The sequence below is a fragment of the Neoarius graeffei genome, chromosome 2 (assembly GCF_027579695.1).
Source record: "Neoarius graeffei isolate fNeoGra1 chromosome 2, fNeoGra1.pri, whole genome shotgun sequence".
NCBI classification, from domain to species: Eukaryota; Metazoa; Chordata; class Actinopteri; order Siluriformes; family Ariidae; genus Neoarius; species Neoarius graeffei.
The window spans coordinates 106,485,427-106,504,743 of NC_083570.1; the positions used below are offsets into that span (position 1 = coordinate 106,485,427).

Below are 19,317 nucleotides of genomic sequence, written 5' to 3' on the forward strand. Positions count from 1 at the left end.
CACAATCTTGGAAGTGAGAGGATGCCCAAGGAGTGGAAAAGTAATATCCTGGTACTGATTTTCAAGAATAATGGTGATGTGCGGGTGGCATGGTGGTGTAGTGGTTAGCACTGTCGCCTCACAGCAAGAAGGTCCGGGTTTGAACCCCTCGGCCGACGAGGGCCTTTCTGTGTGGAGTTTGCATGTTCTCCCCGTATCCGCGTGGGTTTCCTCCGGGTGCTCCGGTTTCCCCCACAGTCCAAAGACATGCAGGTTAGGCTAACTGGTGACTCTAAATTGACCATAGGTGTGAGTGTGAATGGTTGTCTGTGTCTATGTGTCAGCCCTGTGATGACCTGGCGACTTGTCCAGGGTGTACCCTGCCTTTTGCCCATAGTCAACTGGGATAGGCTCCAGCTTGCCTGCGACCCTGTAGAACAGGATAAAGCAGCTAGAGATAATGAGATGAGATGGTGATGTGCAGAGCTGTAGTACATAGTAGTAGGAGGTATAAAGTTGATCAGTGACACCTTGAAGTTAGAACAGTAGAATCTAGGTTCAAAAGAGAGGTGGTGATCAGCAAGCAGCTGGTTTCATGCTAGGAAAGAGCACTGCAGATGCAATGTTTGCTTTGAGAATGTTCATAGAGAAGTACAGAGAAGGTCAGAAGGAGTTGTATTGTGTCTTTTTGGACTTAAAGAAAGCATATAACGGTGTCCCAAGAGAGTTGGTGTGGTATGATGTGAGGAAGTCAGGAGTGGCAGAGAAGTATGTAAGAGTGGTGCAGGATATGTATGAGAGCAGTGTGACAGTGGTGAGGTGTGCAGTAGAAGTGATGAATGGTTTTCAAGGTGGAGGTGAGATTATCTCAAGGACTGGCTTTGAGCCCTTTCTTGTTTGCAGTGGTGATGAACTAGTTGACACACAAGATCAGGCAAGAATCTCCATGGACTATGACGTTCATAGATGATATTGTGATCTGTAGTGAGAGCAAGGAGCAGGTTGAGGAGAGACTGGAGAGATGGAGGTATGCACTGGAGAGAATAGGAATGAAAGTTAGTAGGAGCAAGACAGAACACGTGTGTGAATGAGAGGGATGATGGTGGAATGGTGAGGATGCAAAGAGTAGAAGTGGCAAAAAGTGGAGGAGTTTAAATACTTGTGTTCAACTGTTCAAAGTAACGGTGAGTGCGGAAGAGAGGTGAAGAAAAGAGGGCAGGCAGGGTGGAGTGGGTGGAAAAGAGTGTCAGGAGTGATTTCCAACAGAAAGGTACCAGCAAGAGTGAAAGGGAAGATGTACAAAATGGTAATGAGACCAGCCATGTTATATGGGTTGGAGACAGTGGCACTGATGAAAAGACAGAGCTGGAGGCAGCAGAGTTAAAACATTTGCATCAGGAATGATGAAGATGGGCAGGATATTCAAAGGACAGCCCAGGTTGGACGGTTTGGAGACAAAGCAAGACAGATGATATTGAGTTGGTTTGGACATGGGTGCAGGAGAGATGCCGAGTATATCGGGAGAAGGATGCTGAAAGTGGAGCTGCCAGACGAGAGGCAAAGAGGAAGGCAAAAGAGGAGGTTTATGGATGTGGTGAGAGAGGAAATGCAGGCGGTTGGCATGACAGAGGAAGATGCTGAAGACAGGATGAGATTGAAATAGATGATCTAGTGTGGCAAACCCTAATGTGAGCAGCTGAAAGAAGACGAATATAGAGTTATGTCCATGAGTGCCAGTCAAAACTTTACCATGCATAAATATAGCCTTATGTTAACTGTGTCCAGAATCACTGTCGACTTCTCTGGGTTCAGTCATCTGAGATGAACCATCACACAGTGGAAACATGTACTGTGGTCAGATGAAGAAGTATTCCAGGTCTTTTTTGTAAGAAATGGACACCACGTGCTCCGTACCAAAGACAAAAAGGCACATCCAGACTATTACCAGCAACAAGTCCAAAAGCCAGGGTGTGTCATCGTATGGGGTTGTGTCAGTGCATTGAGATCCTGGAGCTAACATATGCTGCCTTCATGATGACAACTTTTCCAGGGATATTTCAACAAGAAAATACAAAACCACATTCTGCACACATTACAAAGGCATGGCTGTGGAAGAAGAGGGTGCCTGAAAAATATGACAACAACCCCATACCGTTGCACACTCTAAGACCTGTTTGCAGGAAGAAAGGGACAAAATAACACTTGAAACACTTCATCATTTCGTGTCTTCAGTCCCTAAACATCTTTTAAGTAAGTGTTGTGAGAAGGAATGGCAACATTATAAAGTGGTAAATGCTCTACCATTTCACACATTTTTTAAAATGTGTTGCAAGAATGGCGGCACGGTGGTGTAGTGGTTAGCGCTGTCGCCTCACAGCAAGAAGGTCCTGGGTTCGAGCCCCGGGGCCGGCGAGGGCCTTTCTGTGTGGAGTTTGCATGTTCTCCCCGTGTCCGCGTGGGTTTCCTCCGGGTGCTCCGGTTTCCCCCACAGTCCAAAGACATGCAGGTTAGGTTAACTGGTGACTCTAAATTGAGCGTAGGTGTGAATGAATGTGAATGGTTGTCTGTGTCTATGTGTCAGCCCTGTGATGACCTGGTGACTTGTCCAGGGTGTACCCCGCCTTTCGCCCGTAGTCAGCTGGGATAGGCTCCAGCTTGCCTGCGACCCTGTAGAAGGATAAAGCGGCTAGAGATAATGAGATGAGATGTTGCAAGAATCAAAATTGAAATATGTGCTTACTTTGAAAAAAAAATGAGGTAAAACATCAAATAATATGACATTATATTACTCTGAGTGCAATACAGGTCAAAGACAGTTAGAAATCATTGTCTTCAGTTTTAATTTCAACATACCATCCTAAGTTTTTCTGATTTGGGGTTGTGTGAAGGTAGATCTTAAATATGCTGTGCATGCAAAATGGCCCAAGGATATTTCAGAACTAGAAGTGTTCTGACAGGAAGAGTGGGTGAACATTCTTTAAACAGGAACAGATAGACTCTTGGCTGGCGACACAAAATGTTTGGAGGTTGTGATGTCTGCCAGAGGGGATGCTGCCAAGTACTGACTTTGTAGGGTGTCCAAACTTTTACACATGCCACAAGTACCATTTAATTTTTTTCCCATTTTATCTTTATTGTATTTCACATATACGAAAACTGTGCAGTAATATGTGCAGGAAAAAAAAATATGCAATTTGGCCAAGAGTGCCCACACGTGCATACAAACTGTATATAGATTTGATTATCATATGGCACAATCTGACCGCTCTATTCTATGTTGGTGCACCTCATCTCATTATCTCTAGCCGCTTTATCCTTCTACAGGGTCGCAGGCAAGCTGGAGCCTATCCCAGCTGACTACGGGCGAAAGGCAGGGTACACCCTGGACAAGTCGCCAGGTCATCACAGGGCTGACACATAGACACAGACAACCATTCACACTCACACCTACGGTCAATTTAGAGTCACCAGTTAACCTAACCTGCATGTCTTTGGACTGTGGGGGAAACCGGAGCACCCGGAGGAAACCCACGTGGACACGGGGAGAACATGCAAACTCCGCACAGAAAGGCCCTCGCCGGCCCCGGGGCTCGAACCCAGGACCTTCTTGCTGTGAGGCGACAGCGCTAACCACTACACCACCGTGCCGCCTGTTGGTGCACCTGTGCTTCTTAAATGTTATGGAATAAGTGAATGTCCACACTCTGAGCAGTGATACAGCTTCCCTCCTGTGTGAATGCGCTGATGTGTTCGAAGATTATTCTTTTCATTAAAGCTCTTCCCACAACGCAAGCAGTAATATGGCTTCTCTCCTGTGTGACTGTGCTGATGTGTTCAAAAATCACTCTGGTAATTAAAGCTCTTTCCACACTGTGAACAGTGACACAGCTTCTCTCCTGTATGGATGCGCTTATGATCTTTGAGATTACCCAAGGTTAGAAAACTTTTCCCACACTGTGAACAGTTATATGGCTTCTCTCCTGGATGAATATGCAGGTGTCTTCATAGAGTATCTGTTTTATTAAAACTCTTTCCACCCTGTGAGCAGTGATGCAGCTTCTCTCATGTGTGAACGCACTGATGATAATCAGAGTTGACTCTGGTTTAAAAAAAAAAAACTCTTTCCACAATGTGAGCAGGGAAATCTCTTCTGTCTTGTGCGGATACACTGGTGCTTACTGGGATTATCCTTGCCACATTTTGAGCACTGATGGCGTTCTTTCCAATTTTGTCCATGAGTAATGACAGTTTGGAGAGTACCAGGGCATGTTTGCTCACTGTTTGAGCTTCCTGTGGGCATCACACTGACATTTTTATTTTCTCTTGATCTCAACAATCTCATATTTTCATGATTGTGGCTTCTCCTTATGTGACTCTCAAGGTACGTTTGAGATGTATAAGAGCCATTCCACCAAATCGGTGCCATTTCCGTCCCTAGAAAATTATATGTATAAATGCACATAAAAATGTACTTTAAAATACATTTCCTTATTATGCAGAATGTCCTGCACATTGATCTGATTTCAAATTTAAGATATATAATTGTAAGGATTAATAAAAACTACCTAAAACACTGAAAAATAGTATGTGTTACCTGTCCCCGCACTCTAACTTTATACTTAACTCTGAAATATTATGATTAAAATCCTTCAGAAACAGTATTTCTTTTGCACTGTTGTGTGACTCCATATCCTATCCATGGTTTAAATATATTTTTTCATAAGAAATCCACAATATCTTAGTTAAAATACACATTTTAGTCGTGTCCCTGGGTTTTTACTCAGTCCTGTTACTCAAACATATTACCCTATCTGACAAATTTGGAAATCACATACTCAACAGGAAGTTACATCAGTTGTGTCTTCTGAAGGCCATGGGAAGACCAAAAGTTAGTTCTCTCATTTACTTTTCTGTATATTTGATGATTTTTTAACTTTGACTGATAAGGTCAATGTCAACATAGTGTCCTGTTACTTAAATTATTTCTTAGATGAAATAATAAATTATTTCTTAGTTTATTTTAAAAATACAGATTTTTGGTAAATCACTAGAATGTGCTAAGTGTGGTCATGCTATTAGCGATGACGCTATGTGGCTTAATTCCATGTATTAGCTAATCCTAAGCTAAAAACTCAGTCCTGTTACAGTACTTTCAGAGTTTTGGTAACAGGACTGAAAAAAAATGCAGCCATCTTTGACTTCCAAACCTTGTAACGTAGCCTGAGGTTGACCAATACACATTTTGAATAGTTAAATATGTGTGTTATTATAATCAGTGTTGAAAAGATATAACAAATTAAGTTTAATTTGGGAGTGGTACAACAAGCAAATGGCACCCATTCAGTGGAATGTGCCATAAGAAAGGTGACACCAGGAGCAGGAGAAACCTTGCAGAAGAGTATCATTCATTTCTGAAGCATAAAAAAATGAAACATATTACTGTAGTAACTCAATGAGAAACAAACAGCACCTCTTTTGTTTCTTTTTACTACAATCATGCATAAAATCAAACTTAAAATCGTTGTTAAGTTTATTAATACTTCTTTATATCTGCTTAAAACCAACTGTTTTGAGAATAGTGCTTGAAATACAAATGAACCATGCCCTCTGCTAGCAATAATCTCATCTCATCATCTCCAGCCGCTTAATCCTGTTCTACAGGGTCGCAGGCAAGCTGGAGCCTATCCCAGCTGACTCCAGGCGAAAGGCGGGGTACACCCTGGACAAGTCGCCAGGTCATCACAGGGCTGACACATAGACACAGACAACCATTCACACTCACATTCACACCTACGGTCAATTTAGAGTCACCAGTTAACCTAACCTGCGTGTCTTTGGACTGTGGGGGAAACCAGAGCACACCCATGCGGACACGGGGAGAACATGCAAACTCCGCACAGAAAGGCCCTCGCTGGCCACAGGGCTCGAACCCGGACCTTCTTGCTGTGAGGCGACAGCGCTAACCACTACACCACCGTGCCACCCCACTAGCAATAATAATAATAAATAAATAAATGCATACATACATACATACAATAGGCTTAAACTCAAGGTCAATACATGGAAGAAATATCTGCCTACAGAATAAATATACATTCAATAATCCATTTTCATTGACCATGATGTTAGACAGGGTCTAAATGGATCACCGAGCATTAAGCTGAAATACATCCACTGGAATAAATACATTAATACTTATTCACAACTGGAATAAATTGAAGAAACAAAGGACAATGTTATTTTAATGTCGAGAGCAAACTTTATTCAAGGAACATAAAATATGTAATTATACAAATAAACACTGACTGGCTACTTTAATAGAAAAAAAACAAAGCAAAACTGTAAACATGCTCATTTATGTGATTATGCAAATCAGTCAATCATGTGAACAGCGCAATGCATAAAATCATGCAAATACTGGTCAACAGCTCCAGTGGATGTCCATATCAAACATGAGAAAGGGGAAAATGTGACCCTGGGATGGTTGTCAGTGCCAGACTGGTTGATTTGCGTATTTTAGGATCAAAAGCATCCACTGAATGGAAAAATGAGTGGAGGACAGTGGTCATATTGGTTCAAACTGACAGAAAGGTTAGGACAACTCAAAAAAAGAAAAAATTTTACAGTCATGTTGAGTTGAAAAGCACCTCAAAACCTTGAAACAGATGGGCCACAAGAGCAAAAGACCACACTGGGTACCACTCCTGTCTGCCAAGAAAAGAAATCTGAGGCTACAGCGGATATGGGCGCACCAAAACTAGACAGCCGAAGATGGATATAAAGTCTAGAGTATGTTTTTCTTAATGTCAGGAAACTATAGAGAGTGTTGGCCATGCAAATGCCAAGAGATCAGGAGTTTCTGATATACTCCCTTAAAATGTCTTGAAATAAGTAAATCTCTGTCCACATCGTGAGCAGCCATGCGGCTTCTCTTGTGTGTGTGAAGTGTTCAAATTCTTATTTGCCCTTACTGTACATACACTCACTGGCCACTTTGATAGGAACATGTCTGTATACAGTGGTGATTGAAAGTTTGTGAACCCTTTAGAATTTTCTATTTTTCTGCATAAATATGACCTAAAACATCATCAGATTTTCACACAAGTCCTAAAAGTACATAAAGAGAACCCAGTTAAACAAATGAGACAAAAATATTATACTTGGTCATTTATTTATTGAGGAAAATGATCCAATATTACATATCTGTGAGTGGCAAAAGTATGTGAACGTTTGCTTTCAGTATCTGGTGTGACCCCCTTGTGCAGCAATAACTGCAACTAAACGTTTGCGGTAACTGTTGATCAGTCCTGCACACCGGCTTGGAGGAATTTTAGCCCATTCCTCCGTACAGAACAGCTTCAACTCTGGGATGTTGGTGGGTTTCCTCACATGAACTGCTCGCTTCAGGTCCTTCAACAAAATTTCGATTGGATTAAGGTCAGGACTTTGACTTGGCCATTCCAAAACATTAACTTTATTCTTCTTTAACCATTCTTTGGTAGAACGACTTGTGTGCTTCGGGTCGTTGTCTTGCTGCATGACCCACCTTCTCTTGAGATTCAGTTCATGGACAGATGTCCTGACATTTTCCTTTAGAATTCGCTGGTATAATTCAGAATTCATTGTTCCATCAGTGACAGCAAGCCGTCCTGGCCCAGATGCAGCAAAACAGGCCCAAACTGTGATACTACCACCACCATGTTTCACAGATGGGATAAGGTTCTTATGCTGGAATGCAGTGTTTTCCTTTCTCCAAACATAACGCTTCTCATTTAAACCAAAAAGTTCTATTTTGGTCTCATCCGTCCACAAAACATTTTTCCAGTAGCCTTCTGGCTTGTCCATGTGATCTTTAGCAAACTGCAGACGAGCAGCAATGTTCTTTTTGGAGAGCAGCGGCTTTCTCCTTGCAACCCTGCCATGCACACCATTGGTGTTCAGTGTTCTCCTGATGGTGGACTCATGAACATTAACATTAGCCAATATGAGAGAGGCCTTCAGTTGCTTAGAAGTTGCCCTGGGGTCCTTTGTGACCTCGCCGACTATTACATGCCTTGCTCTTGGAGTGATCTTTGTTGGTCGACCACTCCTGGGGAGGGTAACAGTGGTCTTGAATTTCCTACATTTGTACACAATCTGTCTGACTGTGGACTGGTGGAGTCCAAACTCTTTAGAGATGGTTTTGTAACCTTTTCCAGTCTGATGAGCATCAACAACGCTTTTTCTGAGCTCCTCAGAAATCTCCTTTGTTCGTGCCATGATACACTTCCACAAACACGTGTTGTGAAGATCAGATTTTGATAGATCCCTGTTCTTTAAATAAAACAGGGTGCCCACTCACACCTGATTGTCATCCCATTGTTTGAAAACACCTGACTATAATTTCACCTTCAGATTAACTGCTAATCCAAGAGGTTCACATACTTTTGCCACCCACAGATATGTAATATTGGATCATTTTCCTCAATCAATAAATGACCAAGTATAATATTTTTGTCTCATTTGTTTAACTGGGTTCTCTTTATCTACTTTTAGGACTTGTGTGAAAATCTGATGATGTTTTAGGTCATATTTATGCAGAAATATAGAAAATTCTAAAGGGTTCACAAACTTTCAAGCACCACTGTAGTTATATGCAAAGTCTGGGCATCTCTGGCCATATTACACATTTTACTTATTTTGAAGTCAAAAGAAACGAAAACAGATTTCTTTTGTTGCAGCACATTGTTTAAAGGTTCTGACTGCAAAGTTGAATTCTGGGCAAAAATGTTCCATTTCTATTGCTGTTGGAGTTTTGAGATGTTTTGCTGATGCACGCACCGTGTTTCCTGTGTGTAAATGTTTGGCAGAGATAAAAAGTGTCCCGCATTGTGATTCCTGAGACTGCCGAAGCAAGTGAGCAACAATATCACATGACCACTGTGGGGCGTGTTTGACCTACTGTGAGCAGAGATGTGCTTACTGTCCTGTATGAATGCGCTGATGTTTTTTAAAATCACTCTGATAACTATAGCTCTTCCCACACTGTGAGCAGTGATATGGTTTCTCTCCTGAATGGACACGCTCATGTATTTTAAGATTACCCCGTTGACTAAAGCTCTTCCCACACTGTGAGCACTGATACGGCTTCTCTCCTGAATGGATGCGCTGATGTTTTCGGAGATGACTCAGATTATTAAATCTCTTCCCGCAATATGAGCACTGATACGGTCTCTCTCCTGAATGGACGCGCTGATGCATTTTAAGGCTACTCTGGCGATTAAAGCTCTTCCCACACTGTATACAGCAAAATGGCTTCTCTCCTGTATGGACGCGCTGATGTTTTTGAAGATCACGCTGCTCATTAAAACTCTTCCCACACTGTGAGCAGTGATACGGCTTCTCTCCTGTATGGATGCGCCAATGTTTTTGAAGATTACTCTTGTGATTAAAACTCTTTCCACACTGTGAGCACTGATACGGCTTCTCTCCTGTATGGATACGCTGATGAACTAAGAGATGACCCTCTTTATTAAATCTCTTTCCACACTCTGAGCAGAGATATGGCTTCTTTCCTGTGTGACAGCGCTGATGATCTTTGAGATGACCCAGAGATATAAAACTTTTCCCACACTCTGAGCAGTGATGCAGCTCCCCTCCTGTATGAATATGCAGGTGTCTTTTTAGATTACATTTTCTATTAAAAACTTTTCCACACTCTGAGCAGTGATACGGCTTCTCTTCTGCGTGAAGGAGCTGGTGTCGTCTGTAATTACTCTGGTTACTAAAGCGCTTCCCACACTGTGAGCAGTGATACGGCTTCTCTCCTGTGTGAATGTGCTGATGCTGTTCGAAATTATGCCAGTACATAAAACGCTTTCCACAATGCGAGCAGGGAAATCTAGTCTCTTTTGTGCAGACACACTGGTGCTTTGTAAAACTTCTGAGATAAATAAAATCCTTCCCACACGTTAAGCAGTGATGGCGTTGTTTCTGATTTTGTCCATGAATGATATTAGTTTGGAGAGTACCAGAGCATGTTTGCTCACTGTTTGAGCTTCCTGTAGGCATCACATTGTCATTTGTATTTTCTCTTGATCTCAGCAGTCTCATATTTTCATGATTGTGGCTTCTCCTTATGTGATTGTCAAGGTACATTTGAGATATATAAGAACGTTGACACCAGGAGCAGGAGAAACCTTGCAGCAGGGCATCATTCATTTCTGGAGCATAAAAAATGGAAAGTATTAGTAACTCAATGAAAAACAAACATGACTTATTTTAGAAACTCATCTTATCTCATCTCATTCATCTCATTATCTCTAGCCGCTTTATCCTGTTCTACAGGGTCGCAGGCAAGCTGGAGCCTATCCCAGCTGACTACGGGCGAAAGGCGGGGTACACCCTGGACAAGTCGCCAGGTCATCACAGGGCTGACACATAGACACAGACAACCATTCACACTCACATTCACACCTACGGTCAATTTAGAGTCACCAGTTAACCTAACCTGCGTGTCTTTGGACTGTGGGGGAAACCGGAGCACCCGGAGGAAACCCACGCGGACACGGGGAGAACATGCAAACTCCGCACAGAAAGGCCCTCGCCGGCCACAGGGCTCGAACCCGGACCTTCTTGCTGTGAGGCGACAGCGCTAACCGCAACACCACCATGCCGCCTATTTTAGAAACTGTGCCACGTATTTCGACCATGGTCTGAAAAAGTATTACAAATCACTGTTAAGTTTATTAATACTTAATATTTTTATATACCTAAAAAAAACCCTAATTGTTTTGAGTAAAATACTTGAAAAGCAAATGAACTATGCCCTCTGTTGCAAAAAACAAAAACAAACCAACATTCAGCTATCCACCTTATTCTAGAGCAATCAGTGTGCATCACCGTGGTTACCAAAGTGGTTTTTCACTTCCAGTCAATACTATCTGTCCAAAACAATGACTTCAGGTTCAACTTGTGCCATGGTTGGCTATACCAGCAATTCAAGAAAGTTAAAAGTTTTTTTTTGTTGTGTTTTTTTATTTTAAAGTTAGACCACCTTTCAGATTTTTCAAGTGTAGGTCAAAAAAAGGGGGCGGCACGGTGGTGTAGTGGTTAGCGCTGTCGCCTCACAGCAAGAAGGTCCGGGTTCGAGCCCCGTGGCCGGCGAGGGCCTTTCTGTGTGGAGTTTGCATGTTCTCCCCGTGTCCGCGTGGGTTTCCTCCGGGTGCTCCGGTTTCCCCCACAGTCCAAAGACATGCAGGTTAGGTTAATTGGTGACTCTAAATTGACCGTAGGTGTGAATGTGAGTGTGAATGGTTGTCTGTGTCTATGTGTCAGCCCTGTGATGACCTGGCGACTTGTCCAGGGTGTACCCCGCCTTTCGCCCGTAGTCAGCTGGGATAGGCTCCAGCTCGCCTGCGACCCTGTAGAACAGGATAAAGCGGCTAGAGGTAATGAGATGAGGTCAGAAAAAGAATTTTACCCAACACCCAATTATTTTTGTTTAGTGGACCGAAAGCTATTGAATTTGAAATCACAGATGCCCAATTTTATTAGGTTTTTTTTTTTAATGGAACAATTAATAACTTTAGAGCCATGTGGCCCTAACTTCTCCGCTATTTTTTCCTGCTTCACCATGACCCAATTCAAGATACTACGTCATGCATCACGTGGTGGGTTTTCCCCGTTTGTGCAAGGCATTGTGGGATACAAATTTGAAACAGGAGAGAAAAATGGAGGACGCGAATGAAACGTGAAAGACCGACTACAGTAATGGAAAGCAAGAAGAAAAGACGTTATGTTGCGAAGGAAAGGAAAGCGAGCACCTCGGTGTGATCAGCTGTTCGTTTTGCGACAAAATGATGCAACAGTCAGTACACAGTCAAAGGTAAACCTGCGCATGCACACACAGACTTCCTCTGTCTGCTTGACTGCGCAAAGTGAGTGATTTCATCCACATTATTTGCTCAGGAATCCCCTCAAATTAATAACTTCCCAGCCACAGAATGGCCTGATATTTTGTGAGATATTACAGAAATAAACATATATCACAATGACCAAATTTCAGCGGGGACTAAATTTCACAGATTTTATGAAATTGAAAAGCCATCTCGCTTTAAAATAATTAGGGCAGAGTGCCCTGGTCTGGCACCGTATTCTTTACACTATATGCTAGAGAGTTGGAGGTTGGCATGGCCAGCCATGCTGAAACTAAAACATGCACTCAAGAAGGTCTATGTGTGTTTACATCACATTGTCAACTACCAGCCCATGGATGAAGAAGAAGAAACCTTTATTTGTCACATGCACACTTCAAGCACAGTGAAATTCATCCTCTGCATTTAACTCATCTGAAGCAGTGAACACACGCATATACACCCAGAGCAGTGGGCAGCCACACCAGAGCGCCCGGGGAGCAGTCAGGGGTCAGGTACCTTGCTCAAGGGCACTTCAGCCCAAGGCCGCCCCACGTTAACCTAACTGCATGTCTTTGGACTGTGGGGGAAACCGGAGCACCCGGAGGAAACCCACGCAGACACGGGGAGAACATGCAAACTCCACACAGAAAGGCCCTCGCCGGCCGATGGGTTCGAACCCGGAACCTTCTTGCTGTGAGGCGACCGTGCTAACCACTACACCACCATGCCGCCCAAACCTGGATGACCATCCAAACCTGGAATTGTACCTAGGATATGACCATTAGTCCATATGGAAGCTGCCAGCAAGCTAACATTAACAATTTCTTTCAGATTGTGTAGCTGGCTAGCTAGCTAGAAACTACATTGCTTCCATTTTCTTCTTTATTTTACGATGGGCTTCTCTGGCTTGCTACGAGGAAAAATGTACAAAAAACATTTTAAAATACCCTTATGTTAAAATTCCTTGTTAAATTTGAGTAAAAGAAAAACAAGATACATGGGTATTTCTTCCTACCTTCAACGATGCAGCTGTGGCATGGCTGCAAGATCTCCCTAACCTGGCAACACAAGTACACCCAATGGTTTCCATGTTGAAGCATAACCCAATCAAAATGCCTGGGCTGGTTAACGCTTTGACTGCAAATTTTTGACTCTCAGCTTTAAAAAATGCACAGTCTCCAAATTGGGAACAAAATACGGCCAATATGCTTTCATAATTGTGAAGCTCCATGCCATCTACACCCAGGGTTCTCCAGAAAATCTGAAGCAGCCAGCTTAAAAAATAAAAAATAAAAAATGTACGAGGCAGCTCTGGAATGTACGGCGGTGAAGTCAAAGGTGTATTAATGCTAAGGGGGGCTGGGGGCATGCCCCCTCAGAAAATTTTGAAATTTACATGCCTTCTGGTGCATTCTCAGCTAATAAATTACTAACCATTTCCCTGTGAAATACTTGTAAAACATGTATGAAAATTTCCCTCCAGGTGTGTGTGTTTGGCTTTCTTAGTTACCCTCTGTAGTCTGCTGCCTGGCTCTATAACATAACTACATATGCTACGGCGTGGTCACATGGTCTGGCTCAGCCAATCAGAGCGTAAGAATCGATCAACAAATATGGCATCGCTTCTGGTCATGCTAGACCCGAAGACAATTTCATGGTGAAATAATTGGATTTGCAGCAAAGTATGGGCAGTGGAAATGATATAAAATCACTTGAACACTGGAAGGCAAGTTTTAATTTTTTTCTGGGATTGAGTAGCCGGCGCAGAGCGTCTGTGTAGGTGGAGAAAACTGCCGGTCGCCAGCACTTGTGGACATTTCTGCACACCTTCTGAAAAACTAAGTAGTTTACTATGTCAACATAGCTGACCTCCGACCATAGCTTCATACCATCAACCCATCCTGTCAGTTTAGACACACGATGCATACTGATAAGGCAGTCCTCACAATGTTTTAAAATCACCAATATGTAACCACCAACCACTTGCCATATTGGCTAGTGAACAAAATTAAACTACTTACACTAAACTATAACAGACTGTTACATCACTGTACCACTGTATACACTAGGCTAACCACAGGTAATTTAATGTAAAAAAAAAAAACACTCCAACCGGAAACCAACAACTGGCAACTATTACTGATGCACAAGGAATCATGGGAAATATCTCCAATCAGGAATAAGATGGATAGAATTTTTTTTTTTTAAAGATAGGCTTACACCAAGGTCAACATACAGAAGGAATAATTTCCTCCAAAATAAATGTACATTCGTCTATTCATCATCAGTAAACACTTCATGTTTGTCTTGATGGATCACTATGACTGAGGCTGGAAAGTACCCAGGATTGGTGGCCAAGTGACTTGCAGTAGAATATGAATGCTTTTCATGACATATGTAATAGTACTGGAATGAAATGAAGAAACAGAGTATATGTAATTTTAAAGAAAAGCCAACTTTATTCAAGAAATATAAAATACTATAGATATACATACACTTACTAGCCACTTTAATGGGAAAACCTGCTTATTCATGCAATTATGCAATTAGCCAATCATGTGGGAATATCAAAGCATAAATCATACAAATACTGGTCAAGAGCTCCAGTGGATGTCCATATCTAATATGAGAATGGGGAAAATGATCTGGCGTGGTTTGAATTCCAGCATTTCAGAAACTGCTGGTATCCTGGGATTCATTCTCTCTCTCACATACACACACTAGGGTGCATCAGTTGCCCTCACTTTCATAAAATCTGATGCATTTTTGTTTTGGTGTTCCTTTTCACCAATAAAGACATCCTGTAAAATTTTTTGACCATATTCAAAAGTCTAATGGTGGCACCATGAGGTTCATTTTTTGCCAAAAAACGCTTATTTTATGTTTTCGCGTAAGGTTTGAATCACAATGTTGGACTCCATTTATTGATTTCTTGTGCCCCAGAGATCATGTTAAGAACCTTTGCAAGGGATTGAGAAGCATTAATGCGATTCATAATACATTTGTATTGCTTAAAACTAGTTGAAAAATGATTCAGTGAACAGCTAAAACTCAAACTGTGCTTGATAATATATTTAGAATATGTACTAAAAATGTGTATCTAAGATATTTGGTATACTCTATAAGGTGCCATAATGTTTCATGAAAAGTGATGGAAATTTTGTCATAAAAGTCATAAAATAGCAGCTTTTTCCATAACTTTGAGCTCCTGGTGCCACCATTAAACTTTTGAATTTTGTCAAAATATTTCACCCAGTGTGTTTTCTTACCAAAAGGAACATAAAAACAAAAATGCATCATGATCGGAGGAACTTTTCATTTTTAGGGGGCAACTGATGCACCCTAACACACACACACACACTTGTACATCTGTATAGCAGAGGTTCCCAAACATTTTGAGTAAAAACCCCCAAATGGACATCTAGAATTTTTTGCGACTCTGATTTGACGTTTTATTTCTGCACCATTGACAGTGTCTTGACCAACAGCATTTCAGTGTGGTATGGCGACTGCTCTGTGGCTTAAAAAAAGACTTTGTAAAAAAGACTCAACACAGGCCAAAGAAAATCACCAAATCCCAACTGCCTAGCCTGGAGGACATTACAGTTCCTGTTGACTGTGAAAAGCCTCTAGCATAATCAAGGATACCTCATACCCTTTCCACCACCTGTTTGTCATGCTACCATCTGGGAAGCACTATCGGACCATCAAAGCATGTGTTTTTCCAGATTACTGAACAGTTTCTACCCCAAAGCCACCGCGGCACATCCAACTCAGCACTGCATCATGAATCTGGCACTCCAACTCCACTTCGTCCCTTCCAGCTCCACACAAGTCACCCTCTAGCAAGCCACTACACCACAGCCTGGACGAGTGCAATTTTACAGACATTCACTGACAAGTACAACACACAAACCCCAGTCTTGAACTCTAATTTGTGAGAATAGTGCAAAACAAAACTTCCACCGAGTAGCAGTTATGCAGCTAGAAACACCTTTAAATCACAGGAGAACTGGTTTGAGCAGACAAGATGGCTAGAGTAAGTCAAATAACCACTTTCTACAACCGTGGCAAGAAGAAAAGCATCTCAGAATGCACAACATGCCAAACCTTCAGGCAGATGGACTACAAAAGCAGAAGACCACATTGTTTTCCACTCCTGTCAACCAAGAACAAAGATCCGAGGCTATCCTTGACTTGCAAGTGACGTCAAAGCAAAATAGAAACCCGGATGTCAGCAGAGATACAAATGAGGGGTCAAACAACATTCCATACAAAAACATAGTCGCATGTGCACAACTCTGTTTTTCCACTGCTTTAAGCGTTCTTTTAGCTGTGCCATATCTTTGTGCTGTATATGGTTGCGGTCACAACAGTACTCGTGACCGTGGCACGTTCTGATTTTTTTTTAGAATTCCGTCCGTGATTCAGAAAGAGGGCGAGGGAACTCTGAGGCTTAGTACGAAGAGGAGACGAGCACAGCTGAACAACATCGGCAGGGCTGATCTAACAGGCTAAAACTAAAACAGCTCGTGTTTGCAGTAATCATTTTATCTCAGGTGAGATTCAAAAACTTTCTTGATAATATCATGGAAGAATTTTATTTCGTGTTGCAAGAATTTTACTATAAAATGAGCATTCTCTTGTCATGGTTCATTCGGTCGTTGTTATAATTTTAACACGTGCATTACCATTTCGCTTCTAGGAGCGCCAGCAAAATTATACAATAGAAACAATCCAGACTGGGCACCCACTCAGAAAACGGGCTATGTTTCATCCAAGGTCAGACTTGATTCTTCAGCAGCCAAACCAGATACAACGCAATATCTGGGTACTCAATGGTCGGTAGAAGCATCTTATCTTCAGAAAAGTCTGACTTTTTAAAATAATATGGGTCAAAACCACACATTAGAGCCCTGCACTCCCGCGGGAGTCCCGTGGGACCCGACGCAAAGCAGTGCGGCGCGGGACAAATTTTGAAAGCTCATTGCGGGCATGGGCGGGAGAGGTGATACGCTGCAGTCCCGCTAACTAAAAATGTGTTTAAAATAAAATTTATAAATTATGAATTTATGTCTATCATATATAATTTGTGCTGGATATTTTATTTGGCATTAATAAAAACATTTTAAGATGCCTAAATTTGCGGATGTGGTCTAATCTCGCGTACGTTTCCGATTCCTTTCCGCTCTTCCGTGTTTGAGATCTCCGATCATGGCAGAAGAGCAGAGCTCCTCTAGTGAAGCTCACAGTGCTTCAGAAGTAAGTGCTGCTTTAAAAAGAGCTACATTTACCGTTAAAAAGTCAAGAGTATTAGTCCTAAGTATTAAAAAGTATTAACTAGTATTAAAAAGGACTGTGTATCGCACAGATTGTTCAATTTAAAGCTCGAAATAGACAGTGTATAATCTGAGGAGCTGGTTGTGGTTGCGCAGCACTTCATATGAGAGGAGAATGAAATCGCGGTTGGAATCATAACACCACAGACTCGGAAGTGGGAGTGCGAGTGCGAAAAGCGAGAGCTGTCAATCAAAGCGAGAGCTGTCAATCATGAGCGCATGCAGCGCTCAACTTGGAATGTGTCAGCAGAATGTCAGAGTCTAAACAATAAACTTACAATAAATGAAGGCTCGGTCAGTGGAGAGCTCAGCATGTTTAATTCCCCAAGCCAATGACAAGAACTTTCGTGAGAAATAACGCGAACGTCTGCATCATGCGGGATTTGCGGGCGGAAGCGGGACAAAATATGGTAGGCACGGGCGGGAGCGGGACTGAAAATCATAATTCTTTGCGGGAGCGGGACTGCACAATGCGGGAGCGTGCGGGAGCGGGACTGAAAATTCTGTCCCGCGCAGACCTCTACCACACATATCTATCTTCTCTTTGTGTCGAATCTTCACTCGACTGTTCAAATTGTGGTAATACTGAGAAAATTCAGCATTGTTAACAGACGCGCTTTCAGCGGCTGCCGTCCTAGTTGCTTTGTATATCCACCATCATGGCAGACAATCACGATGTAGCACATTTTGATCACGTGGTTGAAAGTCATCTATAGTGGGATCAATCCTTAAACATATTTTAAGTGTTGTGTGAAGGACTAGCAACATTACAAAGTGGTAAATGCTTTACCATCCCAACTTTTTTTGAAATGTGTTGCAAGGATCAAAATTGAAATAGGGTTTGTTTTGGGGAAAAAACAAAATAAAACAAAATTCATGATAGAAAACACCAAATAATATGCTGTTGTACTGTTTTAGTGCAATGCAGGTCAACGATTTGGAAATAATGATTGATTTCCGTTTTAATTTCAACATACCTCCCCAACGTTTTCTGATTTAGGGTTCTAGAACTGGTGGCATCTTTCCAATTTTTCAACAAACACAAGAGAGAATGCTGTAATCCCAGGGGTTTCAGGGGTCAGCAGTTTCTGAAACCGCCAAACCAACCCGCCTGTACAAACCTTCTATCTAGATTTGAAGATCATGTGGCACAAGCTGACTGCTCCATGCTGGTGCACTTATGCTTTTTAAATGTCTTGAAATAAGTGAACCTCTGTCCACACTGTGCGCAGTGATACGGCTTCTCTCCCGTGTGAACGCGTTGGTGTGTTTTGAGATTACTCTGGTAAGCAAAACTCTTCCCACATTGTGAACAATGGTACGTCTTTTCTCTTGTATGAATGGCGTGGTGTTTCTGAAGCTCATGCAGTTGATTGAAGCTCTTCCCACATTCTGAGCAGTGATATGGCTTCTCTCCTGTGTGAATATGCTGGTGTCTTTGTAAAGACCTTTTTGTATTAAAACACTTTTGACAATGAGAGCAGTGAAATTGCTTCTCTCCTTTGTGAATGAGTTCATGCTCTTTGAGATTACTCTGTCGTGTAAATTTTTTCCCACACTGGGAGCAATGATACAGTTTTTCTCCTGCGTGAATATGCTGGTGATTAAAACTCTGACCGTGGTCTGAACAGTAATGCAGCTGATCTCCTATATGAATGCCTTTGGTGTGCCTTTGGAGATCACTTTGTTGAATAAAACTCTTTCCACACTGTGAGCAGACATACGGCTTCTCTCCTGTGTGAATACGCTGGTGTCTTTGTAGGGTGCTGCCTTTATTGAAACTAGCTCCACAGTGTGAGCAGAGATATGGTTTCTCTCCTGTGTGAATGCGCTGATGCTCTTTGAGCTGACGCTGTTGTCGAAAATATTTTCCACACTGTAAGCACTGATACGGCTTTTCATCTGTGTGAATAAGCTGGTGGTTTCTGTAACTACTTCGTTCACTAAAACGCTTTCCACATTCTGAGCAATGATAGGGCTTATCTCCTCTGTGAATACGTTGGTGCTTTATTAGAGTACCCCGATCAGTGAAACACCGCTCACATTGTGAACAGTGATACGGCTTCTCTCCTGTATGGATGCGCTGGTGTCTTTGAAGATTA

General features: G+C 42.2%; 1 pseudogene; it reads right to left on the minus strand.

Moving 5' to 3' along the window:
- LOC132870645 (zinc finger protein 585B-like) overlaps positions 1-19,317 on the minus strand; it is a 119,034-nt pseudogene that overhangs the window by 9,847 nt on the left and 89,870 nt on the right.